The sequence below is a fragment of the Podarcis liolepis genome (genome assembly GCF_965112155.1).
Source record: "Podarcis liolepis genome assembly, chromosome: 3".
NCBI lineage: Eukaryota > Metazoa > Chordata > Lepidosauria > Squamata > Lacertidae > Podarcis > Podarcis liolepis.
The window spans coordinates 118,429,380-118,452,187 of record NC_139557.1 but is presented as its reverse complement, the minus strand read 5'-3'; the positions used below and the strand labels follow the sequence as shown (position 1 = coordinate 118,452,187).

The 22,808-nt window shown below is 45.2% G+C and overlaps 1 protein-coding gene and 1 long non-coding RNA gene across 7 annotated transcripts in view; one reads left to right on the top strand and one right to left on the bottom strand.

The window, feature by feature from the left end:
• LOC310702766 (uncharacterized protein) overlaps positions 1 to 22,808 on the bottom strand; it is a 286,289-nt gene that overhangs the window by 195,052 nt on the left and 68,429 nt on the right. The window lies entirely within an intron of this gene.
• On the top strand, positions 696 to 3,805 carry LOC310702983. Its single transcript, XR_014523863.1, has 3 exons — positions 696 to 754; positions 2,542 to 2,641; positions 3,729 to 3,805. It is a non-coding gene; the product is annotated as an uncharacterized lncRNA (long non-coding RNA).

Genomic DNA, 22,808 nt, shown 5'->3' with positions numbered 1-22,808 from the left:
TGTCTGGCTAGTTCAACAATGAAATCCTCCATTTTACCCTTGCTGAATCCAGGATTTGGAAGGGACTTGGGCATCATGGACACTAACCCCTCCAAATTCACAACAATATATATGTATCTGAAGAAGTGTTATTCTCTTTCTCTTTCTCTTTCTCTTTCTCTTTCTCTTTCTCTTTCTCTTATTATATTACTGCTCCTGGGATCTGATCTGAACAGCTCCCAAGCATAAATTTACAGGCTGTTTATGGAAGGGAAGAAAAATTAGCAGATAAAGTACTCAAAGACCCATATCGCTGGCCTCTATTTCATCCTTCATCCCATTTTTACATTCCGATCTCTTTAACTCAGGTAAATATGCTCTGAGTGTATTATCAGCTACTCTGATATATAAAGTGATTGATCACTATTTCCTTTAGCAGGAGCAAAGCCCTTCTTCTGCTTACTCCAGTGAAGATGTAGAGTGTAGATCAGGAAATCAGAATGAAGAAAAAAGCAATAATTAAAAGCATTATTTATTCTGTAAAAACCATCTGAAAAAGCCACATTTCTCATGAAGAGAATTGAAAGCTCATCTACTCCAACCTCTGCAATGCAGGAATCTCAGCTAAAGCATCCATGACAGATGACCACCCAACCTCTGCTTATAAACCTCCAAGGAAGGAAAGTGCACAGGCTTCCAGGGGAGATGCAAGCAGTGCAGGAAAGATGGACCTCCTAATGGACCGCTCCACCAGACTGCCTCTTGGGAGGAGACAGTAAGTAGGGCTCATGGCATCTGCTTTTGCTGGAGGCCAAGCTGAATCGGGCACCTCCTGGACCTGAACTTGGTCTGCTGGCCATGATTGTCTAGAAATTGGTAAGGAGATCAGGTTTTTGTTTCCCTTTTCCCTTCCTGTGCCATGTTTGGTTTTTTGTTTTTTAAATTGTACATAAGCCACTCTGGGAACCTTTTGGCTGAAAAGCAGAGTACAACTGATCAAAACAATTTAAACAATGTTTCTGCTCACAGTTGTCTCCTGATATCTTCTTGGTGGTTTCCTTCTTTTTGTTAATTCTTACATTTCTTGTTCTTGCTTGTGTTTATAACTTATGAATGATGGGATGAAGTCATTGATTTATGTGGGTGTTTGTGTGGGAAGCCTATAATGGTGGCAATGGACATAAAACTACATGAATCACAAAAACAAGCATGTTAAGCAAAATGCATCCAAAAAGGTGCAGACCAGGAGAAAAGCACACTGAAAAGTTTCTTTCTTGGTAGGTATGGCTACTGCAGTCAAACTGAACAGTCCAACCCAAAGAGGTTGTATGAAACTGCATTGCGTGGCAAGTCCCCTCCCCCATGTGAAATGGGGTCCAGTGAAGACACTGGACACATTATATAAGGTTAATGGGCATAAAAAGGCCACAACTTTATTGATTACAGAATTGAAAGGTATTGGCCTTAGGCATTGGCTCCTATCGACTATCCGGCATGGAGACCGGGAAGGGTTATCAACAAGCCGTGGGAGTCCTGTTGAAGTACGCCAACTAGGATCCCACGGGTGTCACCGCTCGGGGGCGTGCCAGAGGCCCTTACCTCCCTTGGTTTCGGACAAGGCAACGCCCCCCGGAGTCCTCTACCGGACTACCCTTTCCTTGGGGGAAGGTGATGGCGCTTCCTTCCCCCCCATTCATTTGCATAACAATAAACCCCTGCCAATGCCTAACCGCCAATACTGCGGAAGTTGTGACGTTTGCTACGAGGTAGGCGAAAAAACCAAAAGGCTGACAGTGCGCCAAATTGGAAAAATTCCTACCAGGCCCCTTGCGGCGACCAACCGGAGTCCATAGCAAGATCATAGCTAGCTAAGCCTAAGGGTGGGTGGGATGGGAAAACCGCTCAGCTGGCAAAGGGGAAAGAGGGCGGTCCATGGGTGTGCCTGGCCTTAAGTAGGCTAGGCCACGCCTCCCCGGCCCGCCGATTGGCGGGCCAGGTCGCAGGCACGCCCATGGATTCCCTGGATCTCGCGGGGGCAAAAGGCCAGCCCCCGCGTGTGTGGGATGGGATAACCCGCAACCCCCTCTCCTCCCAAGCTCGGAAATGGCTTTATAGCCGAGCTTTTCCTGAAATTCCATTTCCTTTCAATCCAGGCTCCGTGAAGGTGGCAACAGCTTTTGTGAAATGACAGGAAATCTGTTAATTGATACGGAAAGAGAACAGGATGAGAAAGATTGTTCTGCAGATAAATCTTGGGATGGTCTGCAAGATGAATAAATTGCATAGGATGAGTTAAGAGAGAAGAGTTTGGATGCTGAGAGTTGCACAAAATACCTGTTTGTAGCCTGGAACACAGGGCAGATTGTCAACATATGAGAAAGGTGATTGTGTGGGTAAATCTTAGGATAATGTGCAAGATAAATAAATGGCTTAGGATGATTTCAGAAAAAGGAGCCTGGAGGGTTCAGATGCTATGCTGACAGTTACCGGATTTGGCACTGCAACACTATAAGTAGAGAGAACCTCCTTGTTCCATCCAAACTCCACTTCCTTCTGCCTTAGAGTGCCTTCCCTTTGGCAGAGATCTCAAAGGAAACTGCTGCCATGAGGTTCCTCTACCTGAGCTTTACTCTGGTCTTCATCCTCTTCCATGTTGTTGCAGGTAAGAGGGCACAGGGAGGGAGTAGCTGCTGGAAATGCAGAAGGTCTCAGCTTCAATCCCAGGTATTTCCCCTGCCGGAGACCCTGAGAAACTGCTGTAGGTAGAACAACAGTATGAATTGGCTGCTCCCTATTCTATCTGGCTGCTTAAAAAGGGGTGGTGGAGGAGGAAAGTACTTAACAATATATTTAATATTGAAATTGAATACATGGCTTTTGCAAAAGCAGAAATGTTCAGAATACAGACTGAGCCACAAGGCAGGTTCCATGGTGGTCATTTATATTGCTGTGAGTTTAGAAGAGTTAGTGTGCATGATCCCCAAGTCCTTTCTAATTCCAGAGGTCCTGGATCTAGGAAGAGTAAAAATCTGGTGAAGGATTCCATTATGGACCTAACCCAGCAAGTTTCATAGCCAATGAAGAGATTGTTCCCCCTGGCCAAATGGGTGGGCCTTACCCCCTCCTCACCTGGCTGGTCTGAGAAAGACTATAGCCAGCACATTTGGGTGGGAGCTGAGCAAGACACATTGGCAACACTACTGGGGAGATTCCAGAAAATACCATTCTCAGAGCGGGCACAAATGGCAATCTATTTCTGAAGCTCAGAACAGCTGTAATTCTGATTAGCAGATGTTGAAAGCAAAGGGGAACCTTCAGTAGAATGGAATGAAGGCTGACATAGTTGCCAATTATGTGGGTCTGTGGGTGCATTATCTGCTAATTTTTCTCTCCTTGCATTAACAACCTGCAAGATATAGGCTTTTCAGCTGTGCAGAAAAAATCCCAGGAGCAGTAATAATCATCATCATAATTTTATGATTTATGTGCCACCCAAGTGGCTGGGTGCAGCTGAGTGTCAGCACCCTTACAAGGTTCAGAAATCAGCTGGAGTGTTTGCAGAGAAGGAGGACCGATCTGACCCTTGCTAATGTTGGCCAATGAAATAGTAGTTAGCAGGTTGAAAGGCAGCAGAAGCCTGTAAAAGTTGGTCATCTCATTAAATACGCAGGGTTCTAGTATGGGAAAAAAGTAGTTGGCAACCCTTTTGCCCCTTTTAAACGAATTTATTTCCCTTCTCTTTTACACAGGGCAACGTTTATGTGAAATATTGGGAGGATCTTGTCAATTCCCAGCAACTACAAACTGTACCTATGGAGAAATACCAGTCTCCTGTGGCACCAATGGAATCTGCTGCAGTAATAGTAAGTGATATCCGTTGAGTTCTTTTGTTTTGCAAAAGAGATAAAAATGCGGTATATATATATATATATAAACAAGATGCCTCTCAAATCAACCATTCTATGAAAAATTGATTATGTTGATCAGTCAAATCAGGACTTCCCATGCCTGACAATCCAAATATGTAAAACTCCACCATGAGCTCACCAGCTGGCCTCGGGTAAACCACACTTTAACTTTCAGCCTCAATCTCCCCATCGGTATTCATGGGACATAATAATACTGACTGGCTGTTACAGAAGGCTTTGGAAATTTATTTATGAATGGCATATATATCCCACCTTTTTCTCCATGGAGCACAAGATGGCTTCTAATTTAATCCTCACATCAACCCTGCAAGGTAGACCTGGCTGAGAGCGAGTGACTGACCCAAGGCCACCAAAGGAGCTTCATGATGATTTGAAGGCTGGTCTCCCATTTCCTAGTCCAGGACCTCAGGCTCTCATATTTGAAAGCGCTATTCCAATGCTCAAAACAAAACGGACATCAAATTAATATCATTTTTTTTGCACAGGAAGTCCTCTCAAACAATGACAATTTACTTCTCTATCTTTTGCACAGACCAACTTCCGGAGTACGGATATTTGGGAATACTCTTGGGAAGTAAGTCATATCCATTGAGTTGGTGTTGCCACTTACTTGTGAATGCTTGCTCATTTTTAATCCTGATTTCCTGATCTACACTCTACATCTTCACTGGAGGAAGCAGAAGCAGGGCTTTGCATGTGCTAAAAAAAATAGTCACCAATGAGTTTATGGATCAGAGTAGCTGATAATATACTCATATAATATTAACTCTGTTTCTTTAAGTAAAAGGTTGGATTCAGTTTTAATGCAGCATTACTAGGTTCTGCGTTTTTGTTAAGCATTAGAGCCTCAAGGTTTTCATCTGTCCACAGGGAATTTTGATACCGCGGATGTTTGTATGGGTGCAAACTGTGCAGGCTGCATGTCCCATGGGCAGTAAAAACTGGCGGCTCTGATCTAGCTGTACAAAATTTTAAGACAACCCTCAGTGAAGATTAGGCAGCTGTCATTTGGCAACAAAGAGTCATTTGGCAACAAAGAGCCCCATTTCATTCTACACTTTCCAGACCTCCCCTGAAGTACAAAAACACATCATAATAACCAGTAAAACCAGAGCTAGAAACCGCATGGTCCATAAGGACTTGAACCAGGGGTGCCATCATCATGCCATTTTTGTTACTTTAGGAACCAAGTCTCTGGATATCCATATGTAGTCTATTATTGAAAATACTTGGTTTGTATCTGGGGGGAAAAGTGAAAACTTTTTCCATTGGATTTCTGGTTCTCCATATGTCTGACAAATCAAATTTGTCAGTTAGGTCAAAGAAAGCCTTAGGTGGTCTGCCAGAGTTCGATACCTTTGATCTCTGAGTCCTGTCCACCAAAGTAGATGCAACTCCATTCAAGTCCCCCAACAGTATTAATTTGTAATCCATATATTCCAAAAGACTTGTTTCCAAGTTCTTAAAGAATTCCACTTTGCCATCATTAGGTGCATAGATTCCTAATAACAAATATTTTTCACCTTGTGCTGTAATTTCAACTGCTATGTGTCTTCCTTCCTCATCTTTAAATGCCAATTATGGATTCCATTTTTCTTTAATATAGAAAACCACTCCTCTTTTTTTGACTTTATCTGAAGAAATAAATTCTTGACCCAATCTTTTATTTATCAGTATTTTTCTATGTAGTCTTGTATTGTGAGTTTCCTGTAAACAAATTATATCCAAATTCTCTTTTTCCAAAATATGATAAATTGGTCTCCTTTTTGGGGTGAATTCAAACCATTTACATTCCATGAATAAATTCCCAATGCCATGCTGTCTAATTAGGGGGAAGCTGCCTCCGCCCCCAGCAGCTGTGAGCTTTGTAGTCCAAGTTCTCCTGAGTGCTTTTGCAGAAATCTATCCTTCTCTCCAACAGTCTTTATTTTTTTGCTTTCTTCCTTCAAATTTGAAGGATAGGCCCTCTGGAAATTCCCACCTAAAAAAGATGTTCTTTTGTCTCAGAATGTCTGCCAAGTCCTTGTATTGGGATCTCAGGTTCAAAAATTGACGTGGGAACTCTTTAAAGAGCACCACCGCTCTATCCTGGATTTTGAGGCCTTTTTTATAGTGATGTCCCAAGATAATGTCTCTTTGCTCCTTAGTCTTAAAGACCACTATGCAATCATAAGTTATTTTAGTTTTCTTTTTAGGCCCAAATCTGTATGCTTTCTCTACCCAAGCTTCCACTTCCTATTTTTTCAAGTCCCAACATTCCACAAAAAATCCTATCAGAGATTCTCTGAGTTTTTCTTCTTCCAGAAAGGGGACCCCCCTCAATCTCAAATACGATTCTTTTTCTTTCAACTGAAGGAAGGTGATCGAATTAGCATTTTCATACTGCAACCGTTCCAAGTCCGGCACTCTAACAGTCTCCAGCTATGCCAACCTTGTGCAATGTATGGTTATTTCCTTTTTCACGTCTTTCAAGTCGGTACTTGAATGTTCAATCTGTCCCCCCAAATTATCTATGCTTGCTCTATTACAATCCAAACCTTCTTTAATGTCAGTTAACATTGACATCACCGACTCCTCAAATTGTGGAGCTTTGGAGCCACGTCTCAGTCTTTCTGAACTCATAATAGCTTAAGAATGTCAAGGTCAGTCTCACAGTCTGGCACAATAAAGGAGAAAAACAAGTTCCCTCCACCAATCCCACGACAGCCAGCCCAGAGGCAGCTTCCTTAATCTTCCAAACTCGCTGAATGCCAAAGACAAAAATGGCAAAGAGAAAATTTTCCAATTCTCCCCTTATTCTGAGGAAGGGGGACATGTTTTAGCCAATTTAGAATGTAGACAGGCAGCACAGGAAAGTTTGTAGCCAAGTCAGTGGAAACAGAGATTGAATGTTTCCTCTTCCATTGTGACGTCCTAATGGAGACTAGTCTTCCCTCCCTGGTGGTCCGTTGCCAAATGGGGAGGTCCCAATTGTATTTCCTAGCTTCCCAAAGTGATAACAAATAAACAAATACCCCATTTTCTACCAAGGCGGGGGGCAGAATTGCTTGCAGGATTTAAAAACTTTTCCGTTCCTTAAAGGCTTTGGTCTTTGCACACCGATTTTCACCTTTTCTCCCTTTTCTTCCCAATCTTTTCCAATTTTAATTTGAAAGCACTTCCAGATGAGTGACGTCAGTGAGCAGCCCACATCCATAGGTGTGAACGCCTGATTGCTACGCTGATTCTTCTGGATCTTAGTTGTGGAAGTGGGCCTGATCAATCGATTTGTGAAAGCAGGCAATGAAATAAAGATCAGTCTACTGAGATGATCATCTAATTAAACACATCTTAAACTGCAATTGAAAATTTGTATTTTTTTCATTTTTTAATGAAAGAATCTACGGCTTAATATGACCCACCTCCAGTGGAAGTGCATCATATCTGCCCAATATCCCTCTTGACAGAAGACCTCACCCCGAGTCCCAGGAGCAGATAACTGCAGCTATTGCTTTTCATGCACCCAGGCAGAGCTTGGGTTTTGTTGCCAAGTTGTTTATGTGAACACGGGTGGGATAGGCTGAACTCAACCCAGACTGAAGCCATGACCTAAATGGAGCTGATTATTCGGAAGCTACTGCCTTGTGAGTGCCTATAGGTCGTTGAGAAAGATATTAGCAGTGGGAAGGAGAAACTATGGTAGGAAACCATTTTGGGGACAGTGAAATTAACTGAGGAAAGGGTGTGGGTGTGATAGCGAGATAGTGTCAGTGGCTCCCATGAATGGGCTCACCTCATCCCAGTGCTGCTTATAATTTAATCACCATCTTCTTTTGGGATCAACCCACACAGAATAAATCAGGGATTGTAGGAATTGCAATTCATGTATGATGGGAATTATAGTCCAACAATGATCAGAGGGTCACAGGGAGACTGCATATCTATCAGCAGTCGTGATTCGACCTGGACATCCCAGAATTACAGAAGTTATCCCACCTTCTGATAGGATGTCAAATGTATGTTTCAACATCTCTTTGGCTCTGCAGCACTGTAAGTAAAGAGAACCTTATTGTTTCATCCAAAGAAGACTTCTGCCTTAGAGCACTTTCCCTTCAGCAGAGATCTCGGGGAAGATTTTAGGCATGAGGTTCCCTTACCTGAACTTTGTTCTGGTCTTTGCAATTGCAGTTGAACTGAACAGTCCAATCAAAAGAGGTTGCATCAAACTGCATTACAGTCAAGCTGTTACCCAAAATTCCACTTCCGTTTTTTCCAGGTGCTGTCAATTTGGCAGCAGCTTTTGTGAGATGACAGGAAATCTATTAATTGATATGGAAAGAAAACAGCATGAGAAAGGTTGTTCTTCAGGTAAAACCTAGGAAGCTCTCCAAGATAAATAGGTTGCATAGGCAATTTATTTTGGCACAACAACACTATAAGTAAAAAGAATCTCCCTTTCCCATCCAAACTCCACTTCCTTCTGCCTTAGAGCACCTTCCCTTTGGTAGAGATCTCAGAGGAAACTCCAGCCCTGAAATTCCTCTACCTGAGCTTTGCTGTGGTCTTCATCCTCTTCCCCGTTGTTGCAAGTAAGAGAGCAGTTCAAGCTCAGTGGGGGAGCATCTGCTACAAATGCAGAAGGTCTCAGATTCAATCCCAGCTATTTCCCTGGATGGAAACCCCGAAGAACTGCTGCCTTTCAGTGTAGACGACCTGGCGGAGACTGTTGGTGACTTTTAGAAATAGGATTTATTCACACATTTACAACCTGAGCCTGTCCTAGAGTCTTCCCACCTCCTTCCCAAAGCCTAGTTAGCACTTTCCCAGATGTAGGGAAGAAGATGGGAGAGCCATAGGACCCTGCCAGAGCCCTCACACCTCCTTCCCAATGCCTGGTGCCCTGCTTACCCAAAGCGAGCACTTAGAATCATAGCATTGTAGAGTCGGTCGTCTACTCCAACCCCCTGAAAGGCTTTGGGTGGGAGGTGGGAAGATGCCCCTTGGCTTGGCGACCTGTGTGTGGGAACGGGTCACACTGCCCTAAATCTGCCTCTGGACTCAGCTACATTAGTTTTAAATGCAATATATCACCGGGACACCAGATGGTGCTGTAGAGTTCCGTCTTTCACCAACTTGATTTCCCATTATGCGGCTTACAACACACTTTCCTGAAACCTTTTTTGATGTGATCCAGCCTCTGCCTGCAAGAAGGACCTGAGCACAATAGCAGGAATTTCGGTGAAGGTGGGACACAGACAAACCCGTTTTGCTTTATTGTTCCATTACGTCATAATGATTAAAATGTTGGGATACTGCCAGGGAGACAGAGGCATCAGGCCTCACCGTTGTCTCTGGACGATCTACCGCTCTCTCGTGGAAACAGCATCAGTAAATTAGCGACACGAGCCTCAGACGCATTCCAAGACTCATGCGCGCCCTTTTCGCAGAGTTTCCACAATGGAAGGTTCACCCAGGAGAGCATATTTACAGCTTTATTCAATGTTGGTTTATTGATTGGTGCGTGACTTGCTAATTGATTTACAGCGGTCCGGCGCGCTTCCAGTCAGCTGCGCAATCTGCTTCTTCCAGTCACGCCTAGCAGAGTAACACACAGCGGTAAAAGCTGTCACGTAGCTTCACGTAGCTTCAGACAAATACACAGAGCACCATAATGTCCATTTACAGCTCTTTATTTCATCATTTCTTAGAAAACTCCAGGACTTCTCGCAGCCATGACAAACTGCGTCCTTCTCTCTCAAAAACCGAGAGGAACAGTCAGCAAAACTCCTCCCAGCTTCCAAAGCTGACGTCAGAATGCTGAGGCATCATGGGAACAACTTAACCTGTTAAGTTCCGACTCCCATACCCCCTCTGCACCACATTCTGACAATACCTGTGGAACATCCACATACCTCTCAGACTCACACTGTGCGAAACTTACCCACGCACCTGTGGCCTGATACCTTTCAGGTGGAATACCCTTCGTTGTGCGACTGGATCGCCTGGGCACAAACTCAGATGCTTCCCCTGACTCACCCAGCAGGTGTGTCCTCAGCATCGCGGGATTCCCCCTCTGACTTAAAACGTCTTTGAATCCTCTCCATTACACTCACCGGAGAGCTAGGCTCACTCTTGACCTCTCTTTTAACAACTTGTGGAGATGCCCCACCCTGCTCCAGACCTTGGTCAGTGACCTGATCGTCATCAGCAGACTCAGTCTCTCCTTCCTCCCCCTCAGAATCTTCCTGTTCTGAATCAGAAAGACACTCTGAGAGAACATCATGCTTGACAGGAGTCTTTGACCTTTCATCCTGTTCGTAGAACTCAGCGTGTTTGCTGATCAGCAACTTACTCTGATCACCTGATGGGAACGCAAACCTCCAGGCACGCGCTGCTGGCTCATACCCACAGAAGATCATTTTCTGGAACTTGGAACCATCTGGCCCTTGCAAAACTTCAGGCACCGGCACAGATGCATGCGAACCAAACCTGCACAGAAAATGAATCTGGGGTTTCCTGCCATGCAACAAACCAAATGGTGTGTCACCTACCATTGAATTGTAGGTACGATTCCAGGTGAAGTTCACATACCTGATTGCCTCCAGCCAAAACTTTGGTGGCAACCCAGAATCTTCCAGCAACACCTTTGCAGTTCTGACCAGAGCCTCACACCTGAGCTCTGCCGCCCCCCTCTGATTGGGTGAAGTCACTGTGTGACGGATCCCTTTCTTGCGAAAGAACTTCTGCAAAGCAGAACCTGTAAACTGAGCACCTCTGTCACTGGTGACAGCCTGCACTTCGGTGGAGAACCTTAGTTCCACCTCCTCAATCCAACCTTTGATCAGTTGAGCTGCATCTTCCTTGGATTTAAGACCGTGTGTCCAGGTATTCTGCGTAAAGTTATCCTGCATCGTCAGCAGAAACCTGGCCCCTCCCAGACTTGGTTCCTTTACGGGACCCAACAGATCTATGTGAACCAGTTCAAAAGTTTTTGTGGTTACCATCTCCACCTTTGGGTAACTGCACCCTTTTACCTTTGCATGTCTGCATGCTTCACAACGTATGGCACATCCACATTCTGTAATGTGACAACCTTTGGCGACCTCCGGCAGCGTCTGTAGTTCTTCTAAAGAACCATGAGCTGTCCTAGTATGCCAAACATGGGCACATGACACATGAGCGGGAATTATAGCACGCAGGGCTTGTGCTTTCTCAACCTTCCCCTCACCCTCCAGAGACGTTTTAAGAATGAAGAGATCATTCTGCCCCTTTTTAACTTTGGCAAGCATCCTCCCTCCTTTGGAGATTGTGCAGACATCATCCTCAAAACAAACCTTAAACCCCTTTTTTAACAAATAAGGTACAGACAAAAGACAGTGGTGTATCCCTGGAATGGTACAACACTCCAACTTCTCCTGCAAAATAGAAAAAGAAATATTTACAACATTAGTCACATTTCTTTTCTGTCCATTTGCAAAAAGTACAGTTTTTCCGGCCGGAACTGCTTTGCAATTCCACATCTCGACAGCAGGGGTCTCTGGAATCATATTGCAATTAGCCGCAGAGTCTATCACAAAACAAAACTCAGAAGCTTTCTCACAGCTGTTCTGAAACAATGCCAGACTGGCAGTTATTTGATAAGTCTCCTCCTGGTGTTTGTCACGTCCACCTGACTCAGTCCCACGCCTGGCTGTTTTTCCAGACTGGTTGCCATGGAAACCCGACTGGTTCCCATGAGAGTTGACCTTGACAACATCCTGCCTTGCCTCTCTGCTCCGGTGGGGGCAATTTCGACGTACGTGATCAGCTGACTTGCAAATGTAGCAACAACGAACTTCAGTGGAAAAACACTGCCCGGGGCTCCTTTCAGCTGGCCTGGCCCTCCTTCTTCCGGAAAAGCACTCCTTGCCAGATCCGCCCCCTCTGAACTCCACTCCAGCACGCACAGTGGAAAACTTTTTAAACTTGCCTTTGGAATTCTTCGCCCCCCCGACTTGCTCACTAGCACTCCTTGAGGCTAAATCATCAGGAACAGGGGCTCCAGCCATCTCTAGGCTTTCAGCTTTCATCTGCCCTTGGCCTCCTGCTGAGTCTTCACACAGACGTTTCAGCACTCGCCAGGCCTCACACGCAGATTCAACGCTTTCCAGGTGATGCTGCAATTTAGCATGTACACCTGCTCTCAACATGCAGATCTCAGCTCTCACAGCTTTCTCTCTCTGCATTTTCTCCTCCAGAGAAACAGATTGCAGCGTCTCTGCATCTCTGTCGTCTCTGTCCACCAGTTCCACTGGTTCTCTCTGGGAAATGTCCCAAATTTCCGTGGCTAAAAACCACGCTCTCACCCTTCTTGCCCAGGTATTCCACGCTTGGGCGGTGAGTTCTTCAAGCTGTTCAAACGGAGCTTGAAACACCTCCTGGCCATCCGCCATGTTCTCCCGTTCTCCCAAGGCGCCCCAAGCTGTACTCACAAATCACCAGCTCCTCTGGCTCCTGTCCATGGAGAAACGGTTCCCTGCTGCTCTCAGCACCGCAGCCTCTGCTTCTGTCAGCCAAACTGCCTCAGAACGCAGACTTCAAAGCTCTCAGACATCCTCCAACGACAGCTTTACAAGCGGTAATTAAGGCTCCATAACCTCTTGATTTATTGATTGGTGCATGACCTGCTAATTGATTTACAGCGGTCCGGCACGCTTCCAGTCAGCTGCGCAATCTGCTTCTTCCAGTCACGCCTAGCAGAGTAACACACAGCGGTAAAAGCTGTCACGTAGCTTCACGTAGCTTCAGACAAATACACATAATGTCCATTTACAGCTCTTTATTTCATCATTTCTCAGAAAACTCCAGGACTTCTCGCAGCCATGACAAACTGTGTCCTTGTCTCTCAAAAACCGAGAGGAACAGTCAGCAAAACTCCTCCCAGCTTCCAAAGCTGACGTCAGAATCCTGAGGCATCATGGGAACAACTTAACCTGTTAAGTTCCGACTCCCATAGGTCAGAACAAAGGAAAAACATGACTACCTTGCATCCATGTCGAGGAAAACAGCCAGAACAAAAGCTATATACAAAACGGAAACTCCCAGTGAGCAGGAAGTAAACAGGCATGTGACACACAACAGCCTGTTCCCTTTTTAAGAAGGAATGGAAATATCCTAACAAAAAATTATAATGATAATAATTTCGTGATTTGGACCCACCCCACTCACCTTACTGGGTTGCCACAGCCACTCTGGGCGACTTCCAGCATATACAGAAACATATTGAAGCATCAACACCTCTTAACTGCTGCCAGAGTCCTCTTCCAAAATCCAGGGAAGAAATGAGAACAGCAACCATGAGGGAATGAATAACTAAAATCTGGGCTGTACATGGTGAGAATTAGAGAGGGCAGACAACAAGGAAATATCTTTGCCAAGAAAGGAAGTCTTTTTAGAAGGTACTGAAGTAAGAAGGCATAGGAGAGTATAAAGCCATTTTTGTTACTTGGAACCTTTAATTATTATTATTATTATTATTATTATTATTATTATTATTATTATTATTAGTGTTTGGAATTCATATGGAAATGTGGTCCTAGTGTTTAATTCTAGATGTGCTGGTCCCATGGGTTACCCGAGAGGTGAGGTCCAAGTCTGGTCCGTGGTCAAAGGTGCAATGTGGAGGCAGTCCGTAGAAGCTGAAGCTGGGTGCAGGGCAGGGAGTTGGGTGAAGTCAGGAACAGGCTTGCAACCAGGGAGCCGGGGCTGGTCAGGAGCTCAGGCAGGAAAGCAGGACAGGGTTCAGGCAGGAACTAGCAACCAACAATGTTGCTCCCACAACTTGGGACTGGGGCTGGCTGGCTTTTATCTGCCCCGAGGCATAGGGTGGCCCCGATCCTCTGGTGACTCACCTCTCCTGGCCTTGAGGTGAGCACTCCTCCTGCGGGAACTTAGTTCCCTCCGCCTCTCTGCCCTGAGCCTCTGCAGCTCAGAAGAGGCTGGAGGGTTACTGGACCCAGAGGCAGCCTCAGCTTCCTCTGACGGGGCTGAGAGTGGAGCACCTGCAGGCAATGGGTTCTCAGGAGTCAGAGCAGACTCAGATGATGCCTGCACCTAAGGATCCAGCACAGGTGAGGACCCTTCAGACTCATGCCCCATCCCCGGCTCAGCTGGCTCTGGAGGCGGGGAATCCTGTGCAGGCTGGGATCCCTCAGGTTCAGCGTCTGAGTCCAAATCCCAGGCCATCATACTAGATATCTTTTTCTACTTGTATTTTATTTTGATTGGCATCTGTGATTATACATTGTCTTGTTATTGTCAGGCTGCTGCCAGCAACTCCCAGCCAGTTGCCAGGACCATACAAAGACAAGGAAATGTTTCTTACTGTCCTTTTATAATTCAGTAATTACAGAGAGAGGCTACAGAACCCAGCCTCTTGGATAATGGCGTTGTCCCGAGTGAATCTCGACCCTCTACCCCTGTCTCTCCCGTGTCCTCATTCATCACTTCTACAGGTGCTGCTACACACCCTCTGTCTTTGAGCTCTTTGCTCTCCGACTTTCAAGGCTCAACAGGTTCTGTGAGAGAGGGGGTCAGGAATGCTTTCTAAAGACACTGTGTCCACCAGATGTTGCCCCCCTAGTACTTCCTCCTCATCATCTCCCATTATCTCCCAATTCCCCCCCCCCATCTGCCTCTGAGCTGTGACCTCCCTCAAGCCCCTGTTGTAAATCTAAACTGTCTTCCACCTCCTCCTCCCTGGAAGGGTCAAGTTGGGGTGGCGGTCTCCACCATTCCTCCTCTGCCCAGTCCCTGACAGTTTATGAATTAATGTGTATGAATAAAGTCGAAAAGAATGAAAGACCCAGATGACTGAACCTGGGATCTTGATCACTAGGCAGCAATAGCTCTTCCTGGTTCTTCAGTTCCTCCCCACCCCTCCCTGGAACCTCTCTGAGTCCCTTCTCTCATTCACAGAAATTCCTAACCCTCAAAAAATTTTCTGAGTCCTACTCAGAGTAGACCCATGGAAATAAATAAACCTGATGCAGCCATGTCCATTAACTTCAATAGCAAATCAAATCAATCTTTATTATGGTCCAGAGACCCAACAAATCGTTACAAAGCAATGCACAATTCATACAGCCTACCTCCAGGTTAAACAAGCATTTTGTTCAAAAGATAGGGATCATTGGTTCTTGCAAACACCATTAAAAACTTTGCCACTGCTAATGTTCTAGTGTTTGTCCGGTCTTCCAATAGGAACATGACATAGTGAGCCTCTGATTTTCCCGGGTAAGGTACCAGCAAGGGTAATATCAGTTCAGCCCTGGCTTGCTCATATTTTGCACAGTGCAGCAAAATATGTTTTATGGAATTGATATCTTGAGCACACGAGCAAAGTCTGTCCTGGTAGGGAACTCCTCTCAACCTGCCATCCAACACTGCAGAAGGAAAGACATTTAGTCTGGTTTTGGTGAAAACCCTTGGATCATTTGGTACTGTCAGGTTTTTAATGTAAGATGTTAACTTAAAGACATGCACATATTGTACTCCTACTGCCAGCGGACTACAGACTGTGTGTGATCGAGATCTCAAGTCACTGTGTGCATTATCCCATAATCTTTGCTTTAACGTCTTTAGGGCGCCTTCATAACCCAGGTAATACAGTTGGGGGAGGGGTGACAGACCAATAGAGGTGTCTTTTCTAGCCATGATCAATAGCACTAAATGCCACCCTCAATTATTTGTGGTCACCCACAAGGCAACGGCTCTTTAAAAATCAGCTTCAATTCAGTCATGCTTTCAGTCTGGGTTGAGTTCAGCCTACCCCACCCATGTTCCCATAAGATGTTATTTCATTGGAGTTGGGTCATATTTAGCAGTAGGCGCTTTTGAAAAAGAAAAATACACATTCAATTTCAACATTGTGAAATTATTTTGTGTTTATTCATCTGAGCAAACTGATATTTATTTCATTGTCTGCTATCACATGTGGGCAGATTTGCACCACTTCCACAAGCAAAGATCCCAAAGAACTGGCATAGCCATCAGACGTTCACAACCATGGAGGTGGGCTGCTTACGGGTATCCCTTAAGGGCACAGCATTGTGTATTGATGCCACAATAACTCGGAAGATTCCGACCAGATGGACAGGGTTTGCTGAGATCCTCTTGGCAGAACCTTCCCAGTTTATCACACTCGGGCATTATTCCAACACCCGAGCCGTCTGAAGTTTTTATAATATTATAATGGAAAGCATATATATATTTTGGAAGCTACCGAGAGTGCTGGGCAACCCAATAAGATGTGTGGAGTATACAGAGTTAAATTATCATGATGGAATGGGACATCCCTATTTTCATTGGAAAAATGTTGGAGGGTATGCTACCCTGAAATGCAAGTATCTGTAGCAGACAGGGAAGAAGGCGTGCAGGCCTAGTCCCAGAAGCCCTTTTTAGTGGTGTAGGAGAGCTGAAAAGAATGCTGGCAGGCAATGAGTCCTTTGGGTTTCAGATAGTACATGGGCAGACCAGTTTAAAAAGCCAAGGACGCCAATTTTTCATAGCCGTCTAGTGGCTATGGTGGGTCATTTGCCAGAATTAATGCATTTAGCATTAGCTCTGGAAGTGTGTTCAAATCCTCACTCCCAGGGTGGCCTTGGGCCAGTCACTCACTCTCAGCCTGATCTACCTGTTATGTACTGAATTGAATAGGATCCAAAATGCAGCAGTCTAATTGGTCCTAGAACAATAGGATCCAGAATGCGGCAGTCTGATTGGTCCGCAGGAGCCACCCAATCCAGCTCCAGGTGGAAGTGAATCTGCAGCCTGGTTGGTCTACAGGTAAATCCCGGAATTTGCCAATCACGTGGGACCCATTGTGCAAATAATGTATATAAAGCAGACGTTTTGGGGGAACTTCCATTCCTCCCTACTATGAGCTGAATAAAGAGCATGAAATCCACACTCAACTCTGAGTATATTTCAGTGGCGACGAAGGTGGGATCCCACTGAGCTGACCACCACACGCAGCACAAAACTTTTTTTTCTGGGTTGTACTCATTGGGTTTTAGGTGCCAAATATGGTGGCCATTTTCTCAAAAAGAAGCTTGTCTGGCTAATTCAACAATGAAATCCTCCATTAGATTTTTACCCTTGCTGAATCCAGGATTTAGAAGGGACTTGGGCATCATGCACACTAACACTTTCAAACTCACAACAATATATCTGTATCTGAAGAAGTGTTCATGCACACTAAAGCTTATACCCAGAACAGACTTAGATGGTCTCTAAGGTGCTATTAGCTCTGGAAGGTGCTACGGATGCGGGTGGCGCTGTGATCTAAACCACAGAGCCTAGGACTTGCTGATCAGAAGGTCAGCGGTTCAAATCCCTGTGACGGGGTGAGCTCCCGTTGCTCAGTCCCTGCTCCTGCCAACCTAGCAGTTCGAAAGGACTTCAAAGTGCCAGTAGATAAATAGGTACCACTCCGGCAGGAAGGTAAACGGCGTTTCTGTGCGCTGCTCTGGTTCACCAGAAGTGGCTTAGTCATGCTGGCCACATGACCTGGAAGCTGTATGCCGGCTCCCTCAGCCAATAAAGCGAGATGAGCACCGCAACTCCAGAGTCGGTCATGACTGGACCTAATGGTCAGGGGTCCCTTTACCTTTACCTAATGTGCTATTACAACTGTGTCAGACCAACACGGCTACCTGCCTGAACAATATAAATGACCACGATGGAACCTGGAGTGTGCCTCAGTCTGTGGCCTGGATGTTGATGCTGTCGCAAAAGTCAATTATTCAAATTCAGTTTTATTATGATACACTTTTCTTCTTCACCATTTTGGCAGCCAGATAGGATACGTAGCTCTGTTATACCCAGTCACACTAGTTGAGAATTGTCTACACTGAGAGGAAGCAGTTCTCCAGGGATTCTGGCAAGGGGAAAACCCAGCACTTTGCGGAAAGGCCTGGGATTGAAGCAGTGGCGGAGCTTCATGCTCCAGCACCGGGGGGGGGGAGAGCAGGTGGTGGCGGGGCTGGCACATGTCACGGGGTCGTGGGACACTGCCCGCAGGGGTGTGACAACGTGGAAGACGATGAAGACCAAAGGAAAGCTCAGGTAAAGGAACCTCATGGCTGCAGTTTCCTCTGAGATCTCTGCCAAAGGGAAGACGCTCTAAGGCAGAAGGACGTCAAGTTTGGATGGAACAAGAAGGTTCTCTTTATTTATAGTGCTGCCATGCCAAAGAGATGTTGAAACATACCTTTGGGGAAAGCTGCAAACTTTCCAGCAACTGTCAGCATCTGATCCCTCCAAGCCCTTCTCTCTTAACTCATTATAATACTTTTCCAGACACGCTTTACAGATTTCCCATTCTTTCTGTACTTTCTGTTTTTGGTAACCTCTAACTCTCCCTGTCATCATGGCCATCTGTAAATATTCTATCATTTGGACTTGCCACTCATTTATTGTAGGTGTTTTGTCACAGTTTCTTGCAATTAAGATCCTGGCTGCTACTGTTGTATACATAAAAAGTGCTCTAAGGTCTTTTTGGATTTCTGGTGACATTATTCCCAGGAGAAGGTTTCAGGTTTTTTCTTAAATGAAAACTTAAATAGTTTTTTAATTTCTTTGTAGATGTTATTCCAGAATTCTTTAATGGCTGTGCATTCCCACCACATGTGCATATATGACCCTATACCATCCTTATACCTCCAGCAAGTTGGTGATCTGTTTTTATACATCACAATATCCAGTAGAACTGTAGCTAGAAACCTCATGGTCCCTAAGGACCTGAACCAGGGGAGGAATTCTTGAATGCCAACAATGGTCATAGTTACAAGTAGGTGCTGGTGTGCCGTAGCCAAAACAAAATGAAAAAAATCCTTCCAATAGCGCCTTAGAGACCAAGTAAGTTTGTTCTTGGTATGAGCTTTTGTGTGCATGCACACTTCTTCAGATACACACAATGGTGATAGTTCATTCTGCCTCTTAGAAATACTGGAGAAATGAATTGAAAAGCAACTGCAATCTGAGGCTGAAGATGAGAAATAATTTAATAGATCTATTCTAGACTGTGATGGAGTCCTCAAAGTCAGCGGCTGCCAGTGCCCCATCCTGACATCCAGGATGGGCCAGGAGATGTCGGCACTGATCTTGCAAATTCCTCTGAGAGCTCTTCCGGGGCTGGACCTGCATGTCCTCTTCCTTTCTGCCGCAGATTCCTGCATTGCAGGGTGGCCTTAAATGTTCCATTGAGTCCTTCCAACACTACAATTCTATGATACTCCCACATTTCCTGAAGGTGAGCAATCCCACTCCAGGCTCATGAAAGTGCAATCGATTAGAGATTTCCTTCTTTCTTTTATTTAGGACAATAATCAATGTAAGAGGAAAAGGGGGGTTCTGCCAGGAGGAACTCACCAAACGCTGCCCGCCTGGTCTAACTCTTCCTGCTTACTGTGGCTTCAATGCACAATGCTGTGCCCTTGAGTGACATCTGTGAGCAGCCCACATCCATAGGAATGAAAGCCTGATTGCTACGCTGATTCCTCTGGATCTTTGCTTGTGGAAGTGGTCCTGATCAATCCATTTGTGAAAGCAGACAATGAAGTAAAGATCAGTCTGTTCAGATGATCATCTAATTAAACACATATTAGCCTGCAAATTAAAATGTATTTTTTTCATTTTTTAAAAAAGGATTTATGACCATATATGACCCACCTCCAGTGGAAGCGCATCAAATCTGCCCAATATCCCTCGTATCCCCAGGTCCCAGGAGCAGATAACTGCAGCCAATGCTTTTCATGCACCCAGGCAGAGCTTGGGTTTCGCTGCCCAGTTAGTTATGTGAACACAGGTGGGATAGGCTGAACTCAACCCAGACTGGAGCCATGACCTAACTGGAACTGATTATTCAGGAGCCACTGCCTTGTGGGTGCCCATAGGTCACTGAGAGTGGTATTTAATTCTGCTGAATGCACATCAGGTTTATTTATTTTAATGGGTGTACTCTGAGTAGGACTCGGAATTTTCTGAAGGGGTGTTATCTTTCTTTTCAACTTTAATTTACATACATTAATTCATAACATAGCCAAGTATAATTGCAGATGCCAATTAAAATAAAATACAAGCAGAAAAGGATACCTAAAGTTCAACACATAGGATCACAGATCCATGCCACTTTCAATTTGTTTGTTTAGACATTTCTCTCCCAACTTTCCTCAAGGAACTCTAGGCGATGTACATCGTTTTCTCCCATGAGCCCAGGTCTCCCAGGTATTAGACTAATACCACGCTTGTGTCATTGCCCTTAGTTCCTTGGTCACCACTACCTAAAAGGCCCTCTGCCTGCTTCCCTGTAACCTTGCCTCTCCCAGTGAAGGAACCGCCAGAAGGTTATTGGAAAAATGCCTGCCCGGAAGCGGTGACAGCATCCCAGGCACCCAGGGCCTTTCTCCGGAGGTCACTCTCTGGCTGGAATCCCCCTCAGTCCAGAGAAGCCATTGCTAAGCAACCCCTCCCTCCTGAAAGGAGCACGCTAGCAATTTTCTGGTAATCCATCACAGAAGAAAGAGGAGAGTCCATAGTCTAACTGCTACTTTATTAAGACTGTACAAAAGTAAGGCGGGCCGCTAGGGGTGCATTGGAAGATGGCCGACAATACCATCTCTCCGGCTCACACGAGATAATTAAGAGGCTGATATGGGAGTATGCAGCCTCCCTTGTTGCCCCAATGGAATGGGGAACACTGCCTTGCCTGCTGTGGCCATAAATCACCCCCGGATTCGAAAGAAGGGGGTGAGGCACTAGGCACAAAGCCCTTGTGTGGGTCCGGCTCTTCCGGACGCTGTCTCTGATCGCGCACTGGCTGCAGCAGCTCGAAATAAACAATTAGAAAAGAAGCAAATGCACATACTTCAAGTGAAGATCGGGAATAAAGACTGCTAATTAAAGGGATCTCTGTGATGTGGAGCGACGGGCTGGATTCAACAATAAATCAAGAAGAAGATTCATCAAAGGATTGGTATGTCAGAGCAAGACTGAAAAGGGGGGGGGGACTTTTCTTTTTTTGTGTCTTATGTATCCAATAGCCCTCCCCCCAAGAGAGAATCGTTGCAAATTACTGATTACAAGCAGGAGGATTAAGAACTGTGTGGAAATTAATTACCAATCAAAGATATGGCTTGTGGGAACATCGAGAGAGGAAAGAAAGTTCTCTGTGACACAGTCATAAAAAGAGATTGTTATGGCAGGCCTGCCCACAGGAGGACTGAGGGGGAGGAGGACTATGGCTCGTGACTATATCGGAATGTGAGTTCGGCCTGGCAGGGCCCCCTGAGAAAATTTATGAGAGTGGCAGGCTTATGGAAATCAGGACAGACTGTGGGAAACGTTTTGTACGGAGGTGTTGAAATGATGTCTGTCTATTTTGATATGGCTCTTGGAAGAGTGTAAAATCCACACAGGATATAACAATGTTTGTTTTCAACCCGCTTGTGGAAACTATCAGAGATCACAAAGAAAGGAATATATGATAACAACAAGAAGATGAGGAAAACAAAAAAGAGAAGATTGAATAGAACTGTGATTATTATTTGGACAGAACTGTGTACAACAAAGCAGCAGCAAGAGTGATGTTTGGATCCCATTCGAAGCTTGAAGCATGGGTACCCCCAACAAAAATTTAAAAATTTGGCTATGTAATTTGGAACTGATGCGATTTGGAATTAATGTGATTTGACTGGCCTGTTAATAAAAATTATTATTTTAAAAAAGTATGCCTGCTCGCCTGAGCAGTACAGGATGCGAGTCTATGACACGACTCTGCTTCTACCCACAAGCGGAAGACAACTCACAGTAACTCCACCCAGTTTACACTGAGAGCACTAGAACTGGCTCAGACTTCCTGTCTCATGCTGAGATACATCACATGATGTAAACAATCAGGCTGCTTACTCACAGCTGGTGGGAACTAAAATCCCAACACTTGGAGCTGGACCTCTGAGTCCGGGCTGAATGATGAAAATAGATATGCTCCTTCAGGTATACTTCCACAGGTATACTTGTTCTTTCAGCACAAGAACAAGAGGTGCTAAAACAGATTGCAATGGCATCTCCTCCTGCTTAACGTCTGGAAAAAGTTCCTGAGAAAAGGACACCTTGGCTGCACCTTCCCAGCAGGAACAAGTCCCTGTGCAAAGAGGCACGTCATCTGCTGTATCCCAGCAAGAGCAATTCCTGGTGGAGGAAGGAAGCTCATCTGCTCCTTCCCAGAAAAATGGCACTGCTTCCCCTGCTCCTCCACAACAGGATCAGGTCCCTCAGCTGAAAAGCAGCAGTTTCCACTTGCATTTAATTGCAGATCACATTATTCAGTGGGAACAAGTCGTCTTAGTATCATAGAATGATAGAATTGCAGAGTTGGAAGGGACCTCATGGTTCATCTTCTCCAACCCCTGCAATGCAAGAATCTCAGCTAAAGCATCCATGACAGATGGCCATCCAAACTGTGCTTCAAAACCTCCAAGGAAGAAAAGTCCACAATTAAACAGCTCTTACCAGGGCCATCTTTTGCATATGCCCCACCGGGGTGCAAAGATCCACCCAGCACCCCCAAATTTAGTTTAGCCCCCAAATAAACCTCTGCACCATTGAACGAGGCCGACCACGCCCCGCCACTGCCCTTTGCCTGCCTGCAACCTCCTGCCCCACGGACTTGCCCAGCGTTTCTCACTTAGCATTTGTCATAAAATGTGTTTCTCGCTTAACATTCATCGTTAAATGGGGAAAGAATGCAGCTCGTGGAATTCATAGCATGTGCTCTAGGCACGTTTTTGCAGAAATGGAAAATTTAAATCCCATGCTGGAAAATGCCAGTACAAAGTAGTTAGTCAAAGAAAATGCTGACAACTAGCGAAAATAAGCATTGCT